The sequence below is a fragment of the Bubalus kerabau genome, chromosome 23 (genome assembly GCF_029407905.1).
Source record: "Bubalus kerabau isolate K-KA32 ecotype Philippines breed swamp buffalo chromosome 23, PCC_UOA_SB_1v2, whole genome shotgun sequence".
NCBI classification, from domain to species: domain Eukaryota; kingdom Metazoa; phylum Chordata; class Mammalia; order Artiodactyla; family Bovidae; genus Bubalus; species Bubalus kerabau.
Window position 1 is genome coordinate 33,140,087 of NC_073646.1, and position 22,191 is coordinate 33,162,277.

At 43.7% G+C, this 22,191-nt stretch overlaps 1 long non-coding RNA gene across 1 annotated transcript in view; it reads right to left on the reverse strand.

The window, feature by feature from the left end:
• Positions 1–19,189, reverse strand: part of LOC129637866 (uncharacterized) — a 42,306-nt gene extending 23,117 nt beyond the window's left edge. The window contains exon 1 of the long non-coding RNA XR_008707609.1: positions 19,119–19,189. This is a non-coding gene — a long non-coding RNA (uncharacterized LOC129637866). The remainder of the gene's footprint in view (positions 1–19,118) is intronic.
• Between the last annotated feature and the right edge of the window lie 3,002 nt (positions 19,190–22,191).

The following is a 22,191-nucleotide window of genomic DNA, read 5'->3' on the forward strand; positions in this document are numbered from 1 at the left end:
CCCATTCTAAGAGAATGAAACCTTCCAGAATTAGCAGGAGAGAGGGGCTTGTTTACTGAGTGTGGATTAGAAGCCAGGCATTGTGAAAGGCCCTGGACTGAGGCATTTGTTTGGAAGAAAAAAAAAAAAGTGCAAGTGTTAGTCACTCAGTCATGTCTGACTCTTTGCAACTCCATAGACTACAGCCCGCCAGGCTCCTCTGTCCATGGGGTTCTCCAGGCAAGAATACTGGAGTGGGTTGCCATTTCTTTCTCCAGGGGATCTTCCCAACCCAGAGATCGAACATGGGTCTCCTACCTTGCAGGCAGATTCTTTACCATCTGAGCCACCAGGGACACATTTGTTTACTCCTCATCAAACTTAAGGTATAGAATCCTTCCCTCTTACTCCAAATGAGGAAATTTGGGCTTGAGGAAGTCAAATTTCTTGCTAGTTGAGCTGGGATTTAGGTTGGCTGGTTTCTAAAGGCCCTGTTATTTTTATCAGCATATTCTCATTCCTCTGAACATACTCGGCTTCTCTCTACCTCCTGTGAGGCTGCAGGGCTATTTATGTCACACTTTGGCTCCACCTGAGTATGAAACATATGGAGTCTCAAGAACACGAGGTTGTGGTTGGGAAGCCGCTGGGACCAAATGGGATGAGGCTTGAGCCCAGACCCACTTCTGACTTCAGTTGGGTCCAGGGTAAGAGAATAAACAGAGGGATGCGTGCCACGCAGAGAAAGAGTAACAGGTTGTAAGTCAAGCTAACAGACCACTAAATAAAATATGTTCTGATGTGTATTTCTCCCTTGACAAACAGGCCTTCGTGATAACCTAAAAATTTAAGTCAGAATTTAGAATTCTTGGGTTTCTCTAGGTTCTGTGCTGAATGTGACATTGTGGAGCCCCTCACCCCCAGCCCTCAGCCTGATGCTTGCTCCCATCCTGGGTTATATCCTGCTTTGCAGAAGGCATAGCATATTGGGGCATATCTAAACTTCTTCCATAGGCAGCATGTGTGTGTGTTTAGTCGTGTCCGACTCTTTGCAACCCCACGGACTGTAGTCTGCCAGGCTCCGCTGTCCATGGGAGTTTTTCCAGGCAAGAATACCGGAGTGAGTTGCTATGTCCCCTTCCAAGGGATCTTCCCAACCCCCATTGTGGACTGGAGGTTAACATGCAGAAAGGCTTAATTTGAATAAACCAACAGAGCCAGACAAGGTCAGGTGATACCAGAGGACAGGTAGAAATAGGCAGCTGGTGTCATCCCGGGTCCTGCTCCTCCAGGCAGGGCTGTGCTTGCTGATCAGCTTCTGCCCGGGTCGGCGTTGGCTCAGGAGCATGCTGAGCCTGGTCGCCAGTGTGGAGGGCGCTGCTGATTCTGATCGAGAGAGACGGGCAAGGCAGGAGCTGATCATTTCCCCATTAGGAGCAACAACATACACGGTGAGGAGGGCAGGGATGGGAGCTTCTCCTGCTTGCTAAGTAGCACTGCCCCCAAGTCAGTTTATGCAGAAGGAAACAGCAACCCACTCCAGTGTTCTTGCCTGGGAAATCCCATGGACAGAGGAGCCTGGCGGGCCACAGTCCATGGGGTTGCAGAGTCAGACATGACTTAGTGATTAAACAAGAAGAAGTCAGTTTAAACTGAAGAGGAATAGACAAGAGACTTGTGGTTGCCAAGGAGGAAGCGGGGTGAGGGAGGGATGGATTGGGAGTCTGGGATGTGCAGATGGAAACCATTACATATAGGATGGATAAGCAATGAGGGCCTACCGGATAGCACAAGAAAATATATTTACTATCCTCTGATAAACCATAGTGGAAAAGAACATGAAAAGGACTATATATATATATATATACAACTGAATCACTTTGCTGTACAGCAGAAATTAACACAGCATTATAAATCAATTATACTTCAATAAAATAATTTTTCCAAAAAAATGGAAGGGGAAAGAGTGTGCTACCTACACTCTAGAGGTTGATCAGGATTTCAGATCGGAAATTACTGACTGGGGGTGGGGTGTCAGTAGGCTTGTTTAGAGGGTAGTCTTTGTTGTTCATATGTTAGGGGGTCCCAAGTCTGCAGTACTTCTACTGTTCCAAAACACAAGCTCATTTTTAAAAAGAAAACATAATTGGTATTATCATATCATTATTTTTTAATTTACTTGAAATACAATGAAATTAGTTTCAGGTGTACAACACAGTGATTCGAGATCTTTAGACGTTACCCAGGGATGGGGGAGCCTGGTGGGCTGCCGTCTCTGGGGTTGCACAGAGTCGGACACGACTGAAGCGACCTAGCAGCAGCAGCAGCAGCAGCAGACGTTATAAAATAATCACCAGCATTAGTCCAGTTACCATCTGTCACCATACAAAGTTGTTACAATATTACTGACTATATTTTCTGTGTGTACATTACATCCCCTGGACCTATTTTTCTGATAGCTGGAAGTCCGTACCTCTTAATCCTCTCCACCTTCATCTGTGCCCCCGCCTTCCTCCCTTTTGCAACCACCCCTTTGTTCAATGACTTTGTATCTATGAGTCTATTTCTGTTCTGCGTTTTTCATGTGTTTTGTCTTTTAGATTTCACATATGAATGATGTCATATGGCGTTTGTCATTTGTCATTCTCTGTCTGACTCATTTCATGTAACCTAATGCTCTTTAGGTTCATCCATGTTGTCACAATGGCAAAATTTTACTCTTTTTTTATGGAGCTATCACTCTCCCAGATTTGAAACTATACAACAAGCCTATAATAGTCAAAATAGTAGGCTACTGGCACAAAAACAGATACATAAAATCAATGGAACAGAATAAAGAATCCAGAAATAAACCCATTCTTATAAGGTCAATTAATCTACGACAAAGGAGGCAAGAATATACAACAGGAAAAAGGCAATCTCTTCAATAAATAGTGGTGGGAAAACTGGACAGCTGTGTCCAAAAGAATGAAACTGGACCACTTTCTCACACTATACAAAAATAAATTCAAAATGTATTAAAGACAAATATAAGACCTGTAACCACAAGGTCTTCTTGGGAGAAGAAAACTGAAGGTAGTAAACTCTTTGACATCAGTCTTAGCAATATTTGGGGGGATGTGTTACCTTGGGCAAAGGCAACAAATGCAAAAATAAACAAATGTGACTACATCAAACCGAAAAGCCTTTGCACAGCAAAGGAAACCACCAACAAAACACAAAAGCAACCTATTAAATGGGAGAAGATATTTGCAAATGATATATCTGATAAGTGTTTAATATCTGATGTATAAAAAGAACTCATACAACTCAGTTTCAGAAAAACATCCAACTAAAAAATGGGCAGAGAACCCGAACAGACATTTTTCCAAAGAAGACATAGAGATGATCAACAGGAACATGAAAAGTCTTTTGTCACAAGCTCTGTTTTTGGAGGGGGATCCAAATTAATTAAAATCTAGAATATTTTATCCAGCTACACAAGCGAAAAAGAAGAAACTACAATAAAGACATTTTTAGACACGCAATGAAGAAAGAAAGAAAAGAGAAGGGGGAGGGTGGAATTCAGACAGCCAAGAAAGGAAAAAATAAAGACAGGATCTAAGAAAACTAAATGCAATGCAATAAATTGACCAAGGGAAGTCTCAGGATAACAGCCATGCCGCAGATTCAGAGAACAAGAATGGTAGATTGGACTTTCAGGAGAGATTACCCTGCGGGGGACAGGGGGGCGGGGGTGTAGAAATGAAAGAAGATTTCATATGTGTGAGCGTTTGGCGAGAAAATAACCATGTATAGGAAAGTGACAGGTCTGTTGGTAAAATACAAAGACATATACATAGAAAGCAAAGTAAATGAAAAATAATTATTTATCCCCCATTCATTCCTGAGAAAGGAAATGTAATCAAAGTAAAAGTATGGCCCACAAGTGAACAATATTTAGACAGCTACCATAACATAAATTTTATGGTTGGTTTTCTAAACATACAGCTGAGTTGATATGACAGGGAAGAAAAGGTTTGTGTGTAGAAAGGAAGCATGAAAAGGAGCTAATTCATCATTTACCTACACAAACAACACAATAGAAAATACTTAAACTGATAAATCAACAAGAAGCAGTGAAAAAACGCATGTATTCAGTCAATGCAACTGTCTGCTACTCAGAGAACTGCATGCTCTCAGTCTGAGCTGAGGGTATAAACATGAGATCATTTTAGTTTCTCATATGATTTCTACCTTCCACTGTGCTATACTGAATTTCATTTGCCTTTCACCTAATAACTTCTCATCCAGATCCCATAGCTTGCTGGTCATTTTAAGAAAGGTGTGAAATACCCAGTCTCTCTTTGTTTATTCTAAAACTGCAACCTTAGACCCTGTTGAACGCCTGCCCCTCCCATCTCCAGCTGAGCCTTAGCTGGGAACTCAAAGCCTGGAGGAGACATGTCAGCAATTTCATCAGCTTCCACGTTGGTGAGAAAGTGGAGAGGAGAGTGAAGGTGTAAACGCCTTTCTGCTTACCTGACACTGCTGCTGTTGCCGCCTAGTTAACCCCGGCTGGTCTTAGATGGTGGCCAGTTTACCTGAATCCTGGTGATGATGCACTCATAGGGAAATTTTTTTCAATTTTTTTTTTCTTTAAATTTTGGCCTCTCCCTGTGGCACGTGGGACCTTAGTTCTTCGATCAGGGATCAAATCCATACCCCTTGCATTGGAAGATAGAATCTTAACCACCAGGCCACCAAGGAAGTTTTTAATGCTTTCTTTTTTTAATTGTAGTAAAAGTCACATAATATAAAGTACGCTATTTGAACCATATTGAACTGTACAGTTCAGTGGCACTAAGTACATTCACATCATTGTACAACTCGCACCATTATGCATCTCCCAAATTTTTCACCCTCCTCAACTGAAACTCTGTCCCCTTTCAATGCTAACTCCCCATCCCCTCTCCCCACCCCCATTCTCACCCCGCAGACCCTGGTGTCTACCAACAGAGTTTCTGATTCTATGAATTGGACTATTTTAGGCACCTCGTATAAGTGGAATTTGTCTGAGTGTTCTGAGGGCCCAGCCTCACACTCTGGCCTCCTGCTGCTACTCTCCCTTCCTGCAGAGGACCCCCGAGATGGCAGAGACTTTGCTAGCTCCACCAGCACCTCTTTGTTCTGCAAGGAATTCTGCCTCCTTTCCATGCCCTTATTCCTGCCTTGTTCTTTCTCCTTCCTCCCTGCTGAGACAGACACGAAGGGCGGTCAGCCAATGGGCTGCAAACAGACATCCGTTAGAGAAATGAGACGGCCTTCTCACCTTCTCATAGATACCCCTAATCTTTACTTGGAACGCACCCCCAACAGTGGTGCTAGGCTTTCAGCTGTAATGTGGAAGGATGCAAGGGAAAGTGAAGAGAGGAGACACTGATTTCTCCCCCCGTACAGCTCTTTAGCTCTAGCTCAGTCATGTCCAAATGTTTGAGACCCTATGGACCGTATCCCACCAGCTCCTCTGTCCTTGGGATTTTCCAGGCAAGAATAACGGAGTGAGTTGCCATTTCCTGTTCCAGGGGATCTTCCTGACTCAGGGATTGAACCGCGTCGCCTGCATCTCCTGCACTGGCAGGCGACCAGGCAGATTCTTCATCACTGCACCACCGGGCTAATGGCAAAATCCTAGAGCTGCTGATGTTTTTCCCATGCAAGCTGGAGTGGAAGGAATGGGTGATGGCAGAAAGGTCACTTAGAGACAGTTTCACGTCATGGTCAAGAGCCGGACTACCTATGATAGAAACCTACCTCTGTTGTAGTTTAGAATTACTAATTACCCAGACTTCCTCGGCTATCTAATGGTTAAGACCTCACACTTCCACTGCAGGGGGCATGGGTTTGATCCCTGGTCAGGGAACTAATATCCCCCATGCCACACCATCAAAAAAAATAATAATTTAAGAAGAAGAATGCTGAAAAAAAAAAAAGAATTACTAGTTACCTCATCTATAAAATAGAGGGATTTCGCAGGGCTGCTATAATAGTTAAGTAAATGAATCCGAGGAGTTGACAATAGCACTTGGGACAAGCATTATCCATCTTTTCCTATTATTTCTGTCATGTATTAGTAAGATCTTGAGAGATTAGTCTTGTCATCTTGTCAATTCTCTTTAGACGTGGGAGTTCTTAGCACTTATTATTTTCTGCTTTGAAGTTATAGCTGCAATTCTGAGACCAAAGCCAAAATCTATTTATTGTTCTGCTACACATGTTATTCAGAAATATGGAGATAAATACTGAAAGAAATAACTAAGAGAGTAGTGATTGCCTCTAGAGAGCAAGACTAGGGGTGATGACACCCTGCAGAGGAATGTTGTTTCTTATTATAAACACTTCAATGTTATTTGATTTTTTTAAAGCTAGATGCATGCATTCCTTTGATAAAAATTAACTCTTAATTTTTAAAGAAGAAGACACTCAGAATGTAAAATAGAATTCTGTGTATTAATTAGCATCTATTTTGTTTTGATCCTTTTTTAAGGGTATCATGGTAACCCTGAAAAAATGATGGGTCCCCTGGTGGCTCAGATGGTAAAGAATCTGCCTGCAATATGGGAGACCTGGGTTCGATCCCTGGGTTGGGAAGATTCCCTGGAGAAAGGAATGGCTACCCACTCCAGTATTCTTGCCTGCAGAATTCCATGGACAGAGGAGCCTGGTGGACTACAGTCCATGGGGTTGCAAAGAATCAGACACAACTGAGCAACTAACACTTTCACTTTCATGGTAACCCTGAAAAAATGATAGAAATCACTCAAGGTTATCACCAAATTAGGCTTGCAAAACTTGTGTGTAGAAAGTGAAAACAAACAAAAAACATCCCTTCAGTAATTCTTTCTCTCCTTTTCTCGTTCCTTTCTTTTTCTTTCGTAATCAAAAGGAAAACATCCCCTAGTTTCTAAAGCACTCCGAGACTAAATTTTCAGTAGATTAGTACCAGATCTCTTGGTGGACTATCAAATTTAACTGGATTTAGAATTCTGTTACAGCAGTGCGTTTTTTGTTTTTTTTTTTAAGGTTGTTCGCTGCTTCATGAGTTACATTCCATGGCAATTTTCATGCATGACAGTGGATTCTGTCCAAGTGATAGTGGAGCTTTGGGAAACTGGGTGAGCTTAGCCTACGTCAGGGAGGTCCACAATGACTGCCATAAATGAATCACTAACATTTTATTAAGCATTCAGTGCACGTGTACAACATGATGGGTTTATGAATGTGGGGGGCACAGAGAGGCTAGCGTGCATTTCTTGTCCTCAAGGCCTGTGCATGTCAGCTACAGTTGCGATCCAGCTGAATGTGGACTATATCAATGCGGCAGCTGGTGGAGCAGGTTGAAGTATCTATCATGGCCAATGGGGCATGGGCTTGTTTCAGAAGAAGAGAAACCACTGGTATTAGCTCAGTACTTTGCTGCTTCCAAATCTCTGTCTAAAACTAGCCTCCCTTGATTCTTAAAATACGCCTGTGAGCTAAGAGTCATCACCTCTATCAGGTGAGAGTCAGAATCCTATTGTTATGGATGTTCCTCAAAAAAAATATAGAACTGCCATATGACCCAGCAACTCTACTTCTGGGTATATATACAAAAAAAAAAATCTAACTCAAAAACGTACTTGTACCCCAATGCTCATGGTTGTTTCTGTTTAGGTGCTAAGTGGTGTCTGATTCTTTCGAGACACCGTGGACTATTTATAACTTGACAGGATACTCTCTCTATGGGATTTCCCAGGCAAGAATACTGGAGGGAAAAAAAAAGAATACTGGAGTGGGTTGTCATTTCTTTCCCCAAGAGACCTTCCCAACCCAGGGATTGAACCTATCTCTCCTGAATTGCAGGTGGATTCTTTACCACTGAGCCACCTGGGAAGTCCACACCAATGCTCATAGCAACATTATTTACAGTTTCCAAGATGTGGAAGCAACCTACATGTCCATCAACAGGTGAACAGATAATGAAGATGTGGTATATACACACAGTGGAATAGCTGTAAATTTTTTATATTTTTTGGCTGTGCTGCGTCTTCGTTGTAGCGTGCTGGCTTCTCTAGTTGCAGTGGGCGGGCTCTAGAGCCTAAGGGCTCAGTTATTGAAGAGTCATTGCCCCAAGGCATGCAGGATCCTAGTTCCCCAACAGAGATCAAACCTATGCTCCCTGAATTGGAAGGCAGATTCTTAACCACTGGACCACCAGGGAAGCTCCTATCTGTAATTATTTACGTGTATATACATATTAATATATGAAACTGAAGATAAGTGTGCACTGTCTTCACTTGAATTCTGTACAACAGGGAATATATTTAAGCTTTAAGGATGGCATTTTCCTACTCCACAGAATAAATTAAAAAAAAAAAACACCAAATCACCAAAAAAAAAAAAAATAGCTATTAGCATCTCTTTGCAAGACATATATATATACTGATATTTTAAAATAATAAAACATAAATTGACTTAAAAGAAAGAATTATATTTTGCCAACTGCAGCAATGTAGATGGACTTTGAGGGTATTATGCTAAGTAATAAGAAATGAGAAAGACAAATACTTAGAATATCACTTATATGTGGATTCTAAGGAATACAACAAACTAGTGACTATAACAGAAAAGAAACAAAGTCACAGACAGAGAAGAACTAGTAGTTACCAGTGGGGAAAGGGGAGGAGGGGGGAGAATACAGGGGTCAGGGATTAAGAGATACAAGCTATTATGTATAAAACAACCTACAAGGATAAATTGTACAACAGAGGGAATACAGCCAATATTTTATAATAATTGTCAATGCAGTATAACTCCTTTAAAAATTGTTAATCACTATATTGTACACCTGTAACTTATGCAATTTTGTACAACTATGTGCATGCCTTGCTAAGTCACTTCAGTCATATCTGACTCTTTGCAAACTTCCTGCCAGGCTCTGCTGTCCATGGGATTCTCTGGTCAAGAATACTGGAGTGGGTTGCCACGCCCTCCTCCAGGGGATCCTCCTGACCCAGGGATTGAACCGCATCGCTTACGTCTCCTGCATTGGCAGGCAGGTTCTTTACCACTAGCGCCACTTGGGGAGCCCTTGTATGAAAATGTGCTGTGCTGTGCTGTGCTAAGTCGCTTCAGTTGTGTCCAACTCTTTGAGACCCCATGGACTGTGGCCCACCAGGATCCTCTGGCCATGGGATTATCCCAGTATGATGCTGGAGTGGGATGCCATTTCCTCCTCCAGAGGATCTTCCTGACCCAGAGATTGAAACTACGTCTTCTGCAGCACCATCATTGGCAGGCAGATTCTTATCCGTGGCTCATTTTCAACTGAGTCGTTTCTCTTTTTCCAATTGGCATGTAGGAGTTCTTTATATATTCTGAATGCTGACCCTTTCATGATTTTAAGAATCGCAAGGATCTTCTCTTTATCTGTGGCATGTCTTTTCATTTATTACAAATTACATGGCAAGAAGGGAAGATGGGATAACACATTTAGGTAAGAGGGTCAGTTCAGTTCAGTCGCTCAGTCGTGTCCGACTCTTTGCGACCCCATGAATCCCAGCACACCAGGCCTCCCTGTCGATCACCAACTCCCGGAGTTCACTGAGACTCACGTCCATTGAGTCAGTGATGCCATCCAGCCATCTCATCCTCTGTCGTCCCCTTCTCCTCCTGCCCCCAATCCCTCCCAGCATCAGAGTCTTTTCCAATAAGTCAACTCTTCGCATGAGGTGGCCAAAGTACTGGAGTTTCAGCTTTAGCATCATTCCTTCCAAAGAAATCCCAGAGCTGATCTCCTTCAGAATGGACTGGTTGGATCTCTTTGCAGTCCAAGGGACTCTGAAGAGTCTTCTCCAACACCACAGTTCAAAAGCATCAATTCTGCAGTGCTCAGCTTTCTTCACAGTCCAACTCTCACATCCATACATGACCACAGGAAAAACCATAGCCTTGACTAGACGGACCTTTGTTGGCAAAGTAATGTCTCTGCTTTTGAATATGCTATCTAGGTTGGTCATAACTTTCCTTCCAAGGAGTAAGCATCTTTTAATTTCATGGCTGCAGTCACCATCTGCAGTGATTTTGGAGCCCAGAAAAATAAAGTCTGACACTGTTTCCACTGTTTCCCTATCTATTTGCCATGAAGTGATGGGACTGGACAAGGGTAGGGTCTCTTAATTCAGCCACTTATAAACTAACCACATGGCACTGGGGAAATTATTTGATTCTTTCTACCTCATCTTTAAAATGGAGACAATAGCATTAAATATGTTATTATCTAATGCTAATACATGCAATATTAAAATTAAATGAGATAATATGGGCAAAACATTTGGAACAGCATTGAGACTATGCAAAAATAGCAGTTGTTTTCAGTGTCTGTGATCATCACAGACATTCAAAATTTTGATGAAACCAATTTTATTGAAGTTTCCCTTTATGATGTTTTCCTTTTCCAACTGATTTTTAAGATATCCTCCTCTATGCCAATGTCATAAAGAAATCCTTCTGGGTATTCTTCTAAGTGTTTCATGGGTTTGTTTCCTATGAGTTGATCTTTAACCCATATAGACTACTGTAGTGTGTAGTTGGGAAATATTATGATCTTCCCGTTAGGGATGAGCAATTTGTCCCAGTATCATTTACTGACTATCTGGATCTACCTAACGGGCAATAGACACATTTGTCTCAGGTTCACTAAGATGCATATATGAGTTAAAATCTCTTGTTCTAACCATCCTGGTTTTCAGGAAGACCCCCTCACTGCCCACAGCCAGTGTGGATCCTGCCTCTCTGGATCCTGACACAGCATCAGATCCTGGGCAATGGAGCAGGAGCAAGGTGTGAAACGCATGTCTTTCTGACATCAGACATGTAACAGTGTGCATAGAGAGTTCAGTTCTCTGAGGATTCAGTTCTTCGATATTCAGGCAAAAATGTAAACCCTCTGGCATTAAGAACTGGTACGGTGATACAGGGTATACAGTTACAAACACACTCCACACTTAAGTTTTCTGATGGGTGTCATGGCAAATAGGAAATATTAGAACCTCTGTGTTTGCAAGTCACAGAAACTGCAAACAACAAATACAGCTGTAGGGAGAGTCGCATGTCAGCCGGATAATCCTGCTGTCCGATTATCATTAAAAACAAATTTTCATCAAAAAGGCTGAGTTATTGCTTTATGCTGCCTTCAGAAAATGTAGGGACTTCCTTGGTGGTCCAGTGGCTAAGAAGCCACCATGCTGTGCAGGGGACAAAAGTTCGATCCCTGGTTACAGAAATAAGATCCCACATGCCTCTGAGCAACTAAGCCCGCACACCACAGCTACTGAGCCCATGTGCACCACAACGAAAGATCCCGCACGCCACGACTAAGACCTGATGCAGATAAATAAATGGACAAAATATTTTTTAAAAAAAGAAAATGCAATAAAAGCATTGTCCTGTGAAGAAGTGAGTCAAAGGTACGCAGACAAAAACAAATATGAGGATTTATCAAGCCATTCATTTATAATATTTTAAATGTTTATGAATTTCTGTGATGTTTAGAATCTTTTTCATCACTTTAAAATACATTCTGTGTCAGATTTCTTGTCTCCTCATAAATGTTTACTTTCTCATCCAATTTTGTATTTCTTTTTCCTTAAAGAGAGGTCCTCAAGTGTTGCAACTTCCAGTCTCTCAAAATCTGAACCTGTTCCTGCTAGTACATTTATGTTTTCAAAGAAAGGATCTCATGGGAGAGTTGTCTTTTTCAGGTGATAAAACAGAAAACCAGAAAGATGGTTCCACTTGCAGGTCACACAGCAAGTTCCTGGTAGGGTCAGGACTAGAACCCGTGGCCTCTGAGACAGGGTTTCTCCACATTCTCTCGTGAGGCCCCATCACCTTTCTAGTCTGAAGATCCCTAGATGACACATGGCTTTCTGAGCTGATGCCCATTTTAACAATGTTATTCTGCGTGTGCTGCATGCATATAATCCCATTGCTTGTCCCTTCCTTGTCTCTTCCCTCTCCTGGAGGAAGGGTTCGTAAAAATGAAAGTGTTAGTCACTCAGTCATGTCCGACTCCTTGCAACCCCATGGACTATCGCCTGCCAGGCTTCTCTATCCATGGAATTCTCCAGGGAAGAATACTGGAGTGGGTAGCCATTCCCTTCTCCAGGGGATCTTCCCAACCAAGAGATCAAAGCTGGGGCTCCCACTTTGCAGATGGAAGGAAGGGTTAAGGAGAAAGCAATTTGATGAGTTTCCCTTTCAATAAGCATTCCATTCTTGTTACTTTCTGACCAAATGACCTTTCTGCTCTAGCCACCCACCAAATGCCATGTTCTCTCCCTCCAATGCAAATGTCACATTGTCATTTGCTTGAAGCATTTCAAAGGCCACCGTATGTCGGCAGAATAAAGCCAGAATTCTTTGGCATGATAGGAGCCAGCTCACCTCCCCAGCCTCACCTTTGACCACCTCCTACTCATTCATTCTTCAGCCACCCAGGCATACACCTACATGCCTTCCCCTGGATTTGCACCAACTCCCCATAAACCTTTCTGCTCATACCCCATGTCTGCAGATGGAGAAAATGAGTCCGGAGAAATTGGATGAATTCTAAATGTAATAAATACCTCTGATTTCCTGCAGTGTCAGCTTCCTTTCTGTTTCTTGCTAATAAAATCCTGACCTTGTTCAAGTATCTAGCCCTCATATATACAGCTCCCCCATCCCCATCTCCAGTCCTAAAAGGACAGCAATTAGCTGAAGCAAAACAAACTTTTTCTATAAACGACCAGAGAGTAAACATTTTAGGCTGTGAGCCATACAGTCTCTATTGCCTGTGTGTGTGCTAAGTTGCTTCAGTCATGTCTGACTCTGCAACCCCATGGACTATAGCCCTCCAGGCTCCTCTGTCCATGGGATTCTCCAGGCAAGATTACTAGAGTGGGTTGCCATGCCCTCCTCCAGGGCATCTTCCCAACCCAGGGATCAAACCCACCCATGTCTCTTACATCTCCTGCAATGCAGGTGAATGCTTTACCACTGAGCCACTAGGGGAGACAGTCTCTGTTGTAAGCACTCAACTCCTCCATCATGCCAAGGAAGCAGCCACAAATAACACAAACTCATGAGTGTGGCTGTGCTCTCCAAAACTTTGTTTTTGGACTCTGTTATTCAAATTGCACATAGTTCCAAGTGTCCTGAAATCTTCAGTCAGTTCAGTTCAGTTCAGTCGCTCAGTCGTGTCCGACTCTTTGCAACCCCATGAATTGCAGCACGCCAGGCCTCCCTGTGAAATCTTACTTATCTTCAAATATTTTTTAACCATTGAAAATGTAAAATCTGTTCTTGTATTGTTGTGTTGTTGTTTAGTCACTCAGTCATATCTGATTCTTTAGGGACCACATGGACTGAGCCCACCAGACCCCTCTGTCCATGGGATTTCCCAGGCAAGAATACTGTAGTGGGTTGCCATTACCTTCTCCAGGGGATCTTCCTGACCCAGGGATTAAACCCACATCTCCTGCATTGGCAGGTGGGTTATTTACTGCTGAGGCACCTGGAAAGCCCCAAAACTATTTTCAGCTAATACAAAAACAAACTGTGGAATGGACTTGGTCCTACAAGCTGTGCTTTGCGTTTGGTGCACAGTGTTCCTGGCAATGCCGAAAGAAAGCATACCACCTAGGGGACCCAGACACACCCATGGCTTCTTAGGCGATGTATAACCCAATATAACTATAGGATTATAGTTCTATGGAATCCATAGGATTCCACTGGGCTGAATTGTGGGAAGGTTGAAGTGGGTGTTTCCATCTCTGCTCTTTTGCTTCTCATGCACCAATATTACAAATCTGAGACCCTCTTCGTGGAGGGTTCCTGACTAAATGCAGCTATTAATTTCCCTCCCAAGGCTGAAGTTGGAGCAGGATAAGACTGGCACTCGAGTTTTGCACTACATTTCTGGAAAGTTCATTGTGAGAAGATCAAGCAGAATCTTCTGGGTCTTCAGGGTTGATTAGCTGCCCTCCATAAGAGCAGAGAGTGATCTGACCTGCTCCCTGCCTCCTGACCCACTAGGACTGATAAGACAGGGCCTGGGATTTATGCCAGAAATGATCCAAATAGTAACAAAAGGAGGAGATGTATGTTTCTGATACACCATACAACTTCCAACACTGATTTTGATTCAAGGAGATTCATTATAATTATCCATTCCAGTCAGTCGCCAAACTTACCTATTCCATAACACATCTAAATTCAGTCACCATTTTGTTTTAACAATATTTCATTTTATAGTTTCATTTTATCTACACATTAGCTCCATTTTACTCACACAAATAACAGCCTTATGGTTCTATCAGCAATAACTCATTAGCATCCTCTGCAAAGCCAGGAGGGAATCGGCTACTTTCGAGAATGTCAAGTACCTTTAAGTGGAGAGTTTGGGCTTCCAAGGTGGCGTGAGTGGTTAAAGAACCCACCTGCCAATGCAGGAAACTAACAGATGCAGTTCAATTCCTGAGTTGGAAAGAGCCCCTGAAGAGGAAATGGCAACCCTCTCCAGTATTCTTGCCTGGAGAATTCCATGGACAAAGGGGCCTGGTGAGCTACAGTCTGTGGGGTCACATAGAGTTGAAGAAGACTGAGTGACTAACACTAACTTATATAAAGGCTTCATTAACATGAAATCACCTGCATTCACAAATCAAGGGACAAGCATAACTTTGACACATTTGCTGTATTCAGTGGAAAGCTCACCTCTAGAAGCTCCCCTTTCTCTTTTCTTGGAGCTGAGCTTGGGCTTAAAAAGCCATGGTGGCAAAAAGAAGTATTCCCTTTGGTCCTACACTTGATTGGTACAGAACCCACCTGGCAATGCAGGAGATGCAGGAGACTCAGGTTCAATCCCTAGGTCGGGAAGATCCCCTGGAGTAGGAAATGGCAACCCACTCCAGTATTCTTTCCTGGGAAATCCCATGGACAGAGGAGCCTGATGGGCTACAGTCCATGGAGTCACAAAGAGTCAGACATGACTTAGCGACTGAACGTGCAGACACACACAAGAAATATGATAATGACAGGGATCCTGAGACCTGCCGGGAGATGAAGCCCAAAATCACAGCAGCCAGGATTCCCCAGTGCTGGGATGATGGGATTTGCACATCTCTTTCTTTGCCCTTTCCCTTCGGCAAGCACTTGGACCACAGCCCATTGGAAGAGACCAGAGACCCCTTGTGCCAAATATGATGTAACTGGATGTCTGCTGAGTGACCAGGCATGTTCAGCTACTCCTTGGGCACAATCAACCTATTCACCAAATAGGGCTAATTCCACCCATCTTGGGCTTCCCAAATGGTAAAGAATTGACCTGCAATGCAGGAGACACAGGTTCGACCCCTGGGTGGGGAAGATCCCCTGGAGGAGGAAATGGCAATCCATTCCGGTATTCTTGCTGGGATAATCTCATGGACAGAGGAATCTGGTGGGCTTCAGTTCATAGGGTCGCAAAGAGTCACCCATCTTATTTATCTCACAAGACCTTTAGGATAACGGATGAGAAGTCACTCAAAACATAAAAAGCAGTGTAAAAATGAAGAGTTTTTTCCAATTGCTTATTCATCGAATGCTACCATAAATGTCCAATAGAGCTCTGTGCAGGAGTGGAGCCCCAGGGAATGTTCTCTGAGCTTGCCTAGCCTTTTCTAACCTCATCCAAACAATTTTTCTTGCTTCCCTGGAAGAAAATTCAATGCTTCATTTAGTGAATTAACCTCAGATGTTGGAAATGATTTCTTCATAACTAGAGGGAGGTTTGCCCAGGTTACGTCAAAGTACTATTCAGCCGGGGAGGCCAAAAGCCAATCTATTGGAAAACCAACCTGGATTTATCTGGAAGAAGAGGTTTATCCTTCAGAGAGCAGGGAGCAAAGCAAGGAATTGGGGAGAGCTCACAGATCAATCCTCTTTTAACCTTTGAACTGTGAGTCTATGTTACATCGTTCCGAGTTCAGAGGGGCCGAGGCCTCTTCTAAGCAAAACAATAATCGTCTTATATCCAGTAAAAAGAGATGAAAAGGAAGAAATGTGTTCACCAGCACGGTTAACGGGCAATTGCCTGCGTTCACAAAACATCCAAGCCCTGTTTCGACACAGTTCCATTTGCTACATTAACTTTAGCCACCGAGTAAGATTTTTTACTCAGACATGAAATAATTGTCCCTCTAACATCGCATGACAACAGGGAAATGCCTGGTATTGGTACTGACACATTCTAATCCGTTCTCAAGTATGAAGTGAGTGATTTTCCCAAATGATGCGGCAAATCGTAAAGGTGCCATCCCTCCCCGGTCTGAAGCCAAATTTAATCTATGTTACAAATTAGCGCTCTGATGCTAGAGAAATAACGTGTGCTTCGCTGGATGAAGAAGCCCTGTGCACTTCTATTTATTACAGCAACTAAATAAAAGGAGGAAGGTGTTCGCATGGAGAGGCCTGGAGAGAAAGAGAACCGGTCTGGCTACTCCGACTGTTTCTTTTAACTTCCTCCTGCGACCTTCCCATCTGGTTAGACTAGAAAGTATGCAAGTTGCTCTTTTCAAATCGTGCTCTGCCAGCTGGCAGCACTTTGCTGCTCTCATCTGCAGTCTTGTCAAGAGTTTGGGATGTGGTTTGTCCGAGCCAGGACATTTGACTCACTTCCTGAAAACTAATGATTTCAAGATGTCTTTCAGCGTGCAAGGGTGTTTCCCATACTGCCCCTGGTCTACGTCTCCTAGCAACCACGTGATATGGACCAGGGTTCCACGACAGAGAGGGCAGGAGAACCTCTGAAGGCTCTGTTCCAACAGCTTCCGGAGAAGCTTTCCAAGAGCTTCACTCTCAGATACTCTGATGCAGCAGGTCCAGGGTCAGACCTGAGGACACGCACTTGTGACAAGTGCCCAGGTGATGCTGACGCTGAGGACCACACCGTGAGGTCTGCTGGGGAGCGTTATTCTCTCCATTTTACGCAGGAGGAGTTGGAAGTTCAGGATCACAGAGGGTGAGGACTCTGTCCTAAGCCTCTTACCTCAAACCCCTGCTCCCTCCCTGTTTCTCACTCAGCAAAAAAATGGAATCGTCTGTCCAAAATCCACCCTGCTAAAGAGAAGAGGCAGAAATCAAATGGGGCCACAGGATCCGCCCCCTCCATTCGTCTTCACTACCCTGTCAGAGCAGACAGGGGCCCTGCCCACCTGCCCGTATTTGACCCTCCATCTGCCCAGTTATGATCAGAAAACACTTGCTGCATTTTCCTCTGAGCGTTTGGCAGTCCCCCAATACATGTGGCTTCCACTTTTGTGACATAACCTTCCTGCAAATTCATCCCAGGCCACAAGCCCCCATTTTTCTCATCCAGATGTGATTTACACCCGAACTCAGCAGACAGTGTTCCTATAAATTTCCCTTTCCTTTGGGGCCTTGAAAATTTGTGCATCCAGCGCTTGGGTGCCTCATACAAACCATTCAGCCTCCAAGAACAGTAGTTGTTGTTGTTCGGTCACTCAGTCATGTCTGACTCTTGGTGACCCCGTGGACTGCAGCACGCCAGGCATCCCTATCCTTCACTATCTCCTGGAGTTTGCTCAAACTCATGTCCATTGAGTCGATGATGCCATCCAACCATCTCATCCTCTTATCCTCTGGTTCACATTATTATTCTGAGCCTTCTGATATCCCATAGGAGCTGTACAGCATCTCCCACTGTAGAGACCCCTCCCCACTGTGGTGACCATAAGCTCTGCACTGTGTCCTCATTTATTCTCAGGACCTCGGTCAATTCTGCTTCACCAACCACATTTACTCTGCTAGTTGGAGTTAAGCCCAGAGTAGCAGCTTCCTCTTGCCGTCTCTTCTACCCTCTGGGAGATGATGCTGGCAGACCCGTCACGAATTTGCTAGACACCTTGGATTTCATCTAACCGGATGTCCCAGTTGATGTCATCGTGGGTCTGGCCCTTTTTTATGCCACTCCTGCGTTTTGACTCTGTGCCAGGTGGGGGATTTTTTAACACTCATGCAGACCCTCCTCTCCTCTCCCCTCTCCTCTCCCAAATGCCTTCCAGATGCTTCTATGCACCAATGAGAGAACATTCAATTGGAGAGAGGTTCCCTGGTCACACAGAGCTATTCCATCTTCTTCCAAAGCAGAGTTAATGGTTTTGCATCCAACCCTCCCCCATGTATCCCTACACCCACACATGCTGGTATATGTTGTACCCCAAATTTACTGGGCTTCTATGTAAAATTTTGTTGGAAGAAAAGATTGAGACTCCATTTTTGTGACAACCCATGGGTTTTCTTCTCTAAGCCAAAAACTGAAAAACTCCTATCCCTGATTGCAGACTGAGAACCTCAAGTCACAAAGCTCAACTTCCCCGCTTAAGAGGGAAAAGGGGGCAAGGAAGCCCTCTCTTCCTTCAGTGATGAAACCACAAAAAACTGAGACAGTTACTATCTCACTTTTTGCACGAGACTCTAGGGTTTCTGCCTGAAGGTCCCAGTCACCTTCCAGCCAGTCCGTTGATGACATCCATGTGGGGAAAAGGGACATCACGTCCTGCTGATGCTCGGCATCTCTGGGTTGGGGGCATGCACATTAAGTGCCAGACCCTGGGACAGAGGTCCTGCTGCAGCCTACCGCCCCTCTTCAGCATTCCCCCTGGGGGTGGGGAGCAGCTTTTCCCCTTCTCCCCACCCAGGGCAGCCACCTGTGGGGCACGTAAAGGAGATAATGAAGAATTATTCTTACCTGTTCCTCCCACATCTCAGTTCTTGGCCCTGAGCACAGCCCTGTGGCATTCCAGGACTGCAGGCAACTCCAATTCCTTTCTCAGGGTTTTGTCACAGAGTCATTATTGATAGTCTCTTATACAAATTTGCATCATTTCTTGCTCTTCTCTGCCATGAGACCCACAGCTCCTTAAGGAGAGGATGTGACTTGTTTTTCTTTCATCTCCCTCCTGCTCTACATCTGGCCCATGTGGAATATAGCAGATATGCAATCATATTTTTTACTTTCATTATATTTGTCTGAAAAAAAAATCCAGTTGTTCCCTAAAGGAGCTAATTGTTCTTACCTCCTGGGACAATGACATCTACCCATGGGCCGTGCCACACATTACACATCCTGAATTTTTTTCTCTTCTTTCTTCCTTATCACCCCATGGCTTAAGTTCTTTTCTTTGCTTAACTGCTCCTGAAAGAAACAGAATGAATGTCATATGTTTTCCTGGAAAGGAACCTCATAACCCAGCTTACCATGGGGTGGGGAGGAGCCTTTGTATCAAAAGCTACAGACCATGGGGAGTTTTTGACGAATGGGTTCAGAGTTTCAGTTTTATAAGATGGAAGGTTGTCTGGAGAAGGTTGGTGGTGATGGTTACGCAACACACCGAAGATCCTTAATACCCCTGAACTACACAATTGAAAACGGTTAACATATAATATTTTATGTTATGTATGTATGTGTGTACGCAGTCACTCAGTCGTGTTTGACTCTTTGTGAACTCATAGACTGTAGCCAGCCAGGCTCCTCCGCCCATGGGATCCTCCAGGCAAGGATACTGGAATGGGTTGCCCTGCCTTCTTCCAGATCTTCCAGACCCAGGGATCAAACTCACATCTCCAGCTTTGCAGGCAGATTCTTTACCGTCTGAGCCACCAGGGAAGCCCTTACGTTACCTATGTTTCACCACAATTAAATAAATCAATCAATACATTAATGAAGCTGCAGGACTGCTGTGGGAAGAATTCTGCTATGGGAATAACAGCCTATCCCAGCCCCCAGACGTGGTGGGGGCTGGGAGCAAGAGACGGTCAATTGTGACACATTTTAATAAAGTATGCTAAATTATATGCTGGTGGCATTAATAGCAATCAGGCTGGTAGAACATGGGATCTAATGGCTCATAAATGAGATGCAAGTTCATTTTTACAGGCCCACTATAATAAACTAATTATTTTGGAACTCTCCAATTATGCATGTTTCAAAAAGCTGAATTGCATTAAAAACATGTTATGGCTTTATAGATTTTGTCTGTAGGGAGAGGAGGAGATACATCTGCTCCACAAGTGCCCAGGGAGAGAGAGACACAGAGAGAGAGAGTCACAGGCAATAGATAAAGAATAAGCCAGCTGCCAAATGACAAATGTGGTGAAGGAAGACAAAGAGCTGTCAGTTTCCTCATCAATTACAGCCGGTCGCTAACCCACGAGAGAGCAAATTGCCACAGCCATCAGAGATGGCTCTGTTAGAATTATGGAGCTGGAGATCGCCACTGATTTATTCAATGCCTGGGGTACAGAAGGGTGTATGTTGCTTTGGGATTAAAATTTCTCTGTGCAGAGCCATCCAGAAGCTCAGGGGTAGCCCATGAACATCAGAAACACTTTGACCCTGTATATATATCAGTTGGGGCGGGGGGAGGGACAGGCATCTGACAGGCCTTCCCAACACCCCAGAAGCTGCTGACATGGCCCCCTAAGATCCAGGTCAAGCTGCCAGGGAGTCTGCCAGGAGTGGGGCAACATCCCTCACCCATTTTCAGATCCTTAAAGAGAGAACCTCTACCCGATCGAAGGACTTACACACCCTCCTGGTTACCTGCAAGGCAAGTTGGGTTTCAGTCTCGTGGGACAATCTCACACATGGCTTAACCATCACCGTGGGAGGGTGGCGTGGTTTAAAGTTTACTATTTTTGTCTTTATAAAATCATATGCTCACTACAGGACTTCCCTAGTGGTCCAGTGGTTAAGAATGCGCCTACCAATTCAAGGGACACAAGTTCGATCTCTGGCCCAGGAAGATTCCCCGTGAGGTGGGAAAACTAAGCCTGTGTGCCACGACTACTGAGCCGGCATTCTAGAGCCCGTGTTCCACAAGAGAGGCCATCGCAGTGAGAAGCCCACACACCACAGCTAGAGAGTAGCCCCTGCTCACCGCAGTTAGAAAGAGCCCTCAAGTAGCAAGGAAGACCCAGCACAGCCAAAAATAAATTTAAAAAAGTATTGTAAAATATTGGCTACATTTCCCATGCTCCACGTGAATCCTTGTGTCTTGTTTATTTCGCACGCAGCAGTTGTGCCTCTTAAAATCCTCCCCCTAACTTGTCCCACCCCCACCGGCTTCCCCACTGGTAACCACCAGCTTGTTCTCTGTGTTTGTGAGTCTGTTTCTGTTTTGTTACATTCATTCGTTTAATTTTTCTTTAGATTCTATTCCTGTAGAGTTTGTATCTCTATTTTTATTTTACTTTCTACTATATCTTGAGCATATGTAGTATTGTTACATATTCTTCAATATGAGTTTTACTCAAAATAAACTATTTTATATACACACTTATATATATACACACACACATATGTGTATATATATATATGCTTAGTTGCTTAGTCGTGTCTGACTCTTTTCGACACCATGGACTATAGCCCACCAGGCTCCTTGGTCCATGGGGATTCTCCAGGCAAGAATACTGGAGTGGGCTGCCATGCCCTCCTCCAGGGGATTTCCCCTCCCCAGGGATTGAGCTCACGTCTCCCACACTGCAGCAGATTCTTACCATCTGAGGCACCAGGAAATATATAGATATATTTATATTTATTTATATTTATAAATTTATTATTTATATAATAAATTATTTATATAATAAATAAATTATTTATATAATAAATTTATTGTCCACTTGCCTATTGTGTGCTTAGTGGGTTGGTCATGTCTGACTCTGCGACCCCATGGCTTGCCTATTGTTGAACATTAAAACTGCTTTTTAGTTTTCCAGAATATTTTATGAATATTCTTATATATGAATCTTTGCCTGCATCTTTGATGATTTCCTTTACACAAGTTCCTAGAAGTGCAATTACTCTCAAATTATAAGGACATTTTAGACTCTCGGTAAGAGTCTCTGATGCTGGGAGGGATTGGGGGCAGGAGGAGAAGGGGACGACAGAGGATGAGATGGCTGAATGGCATCACTGACTCGATGGACATGAGTCTGAGTGAACTCCAGGAGTTGGCGATGGACAGGGAGGCCTGGCGTGCTGTGATTCATGGGGTCGCAAAGAGTCGGACACGACAGAGCGACTGAACTGAACTGAACTGAATTGAACTGAAATATTGTCAAAATACTGTCTAAAGACCATTTATTTAC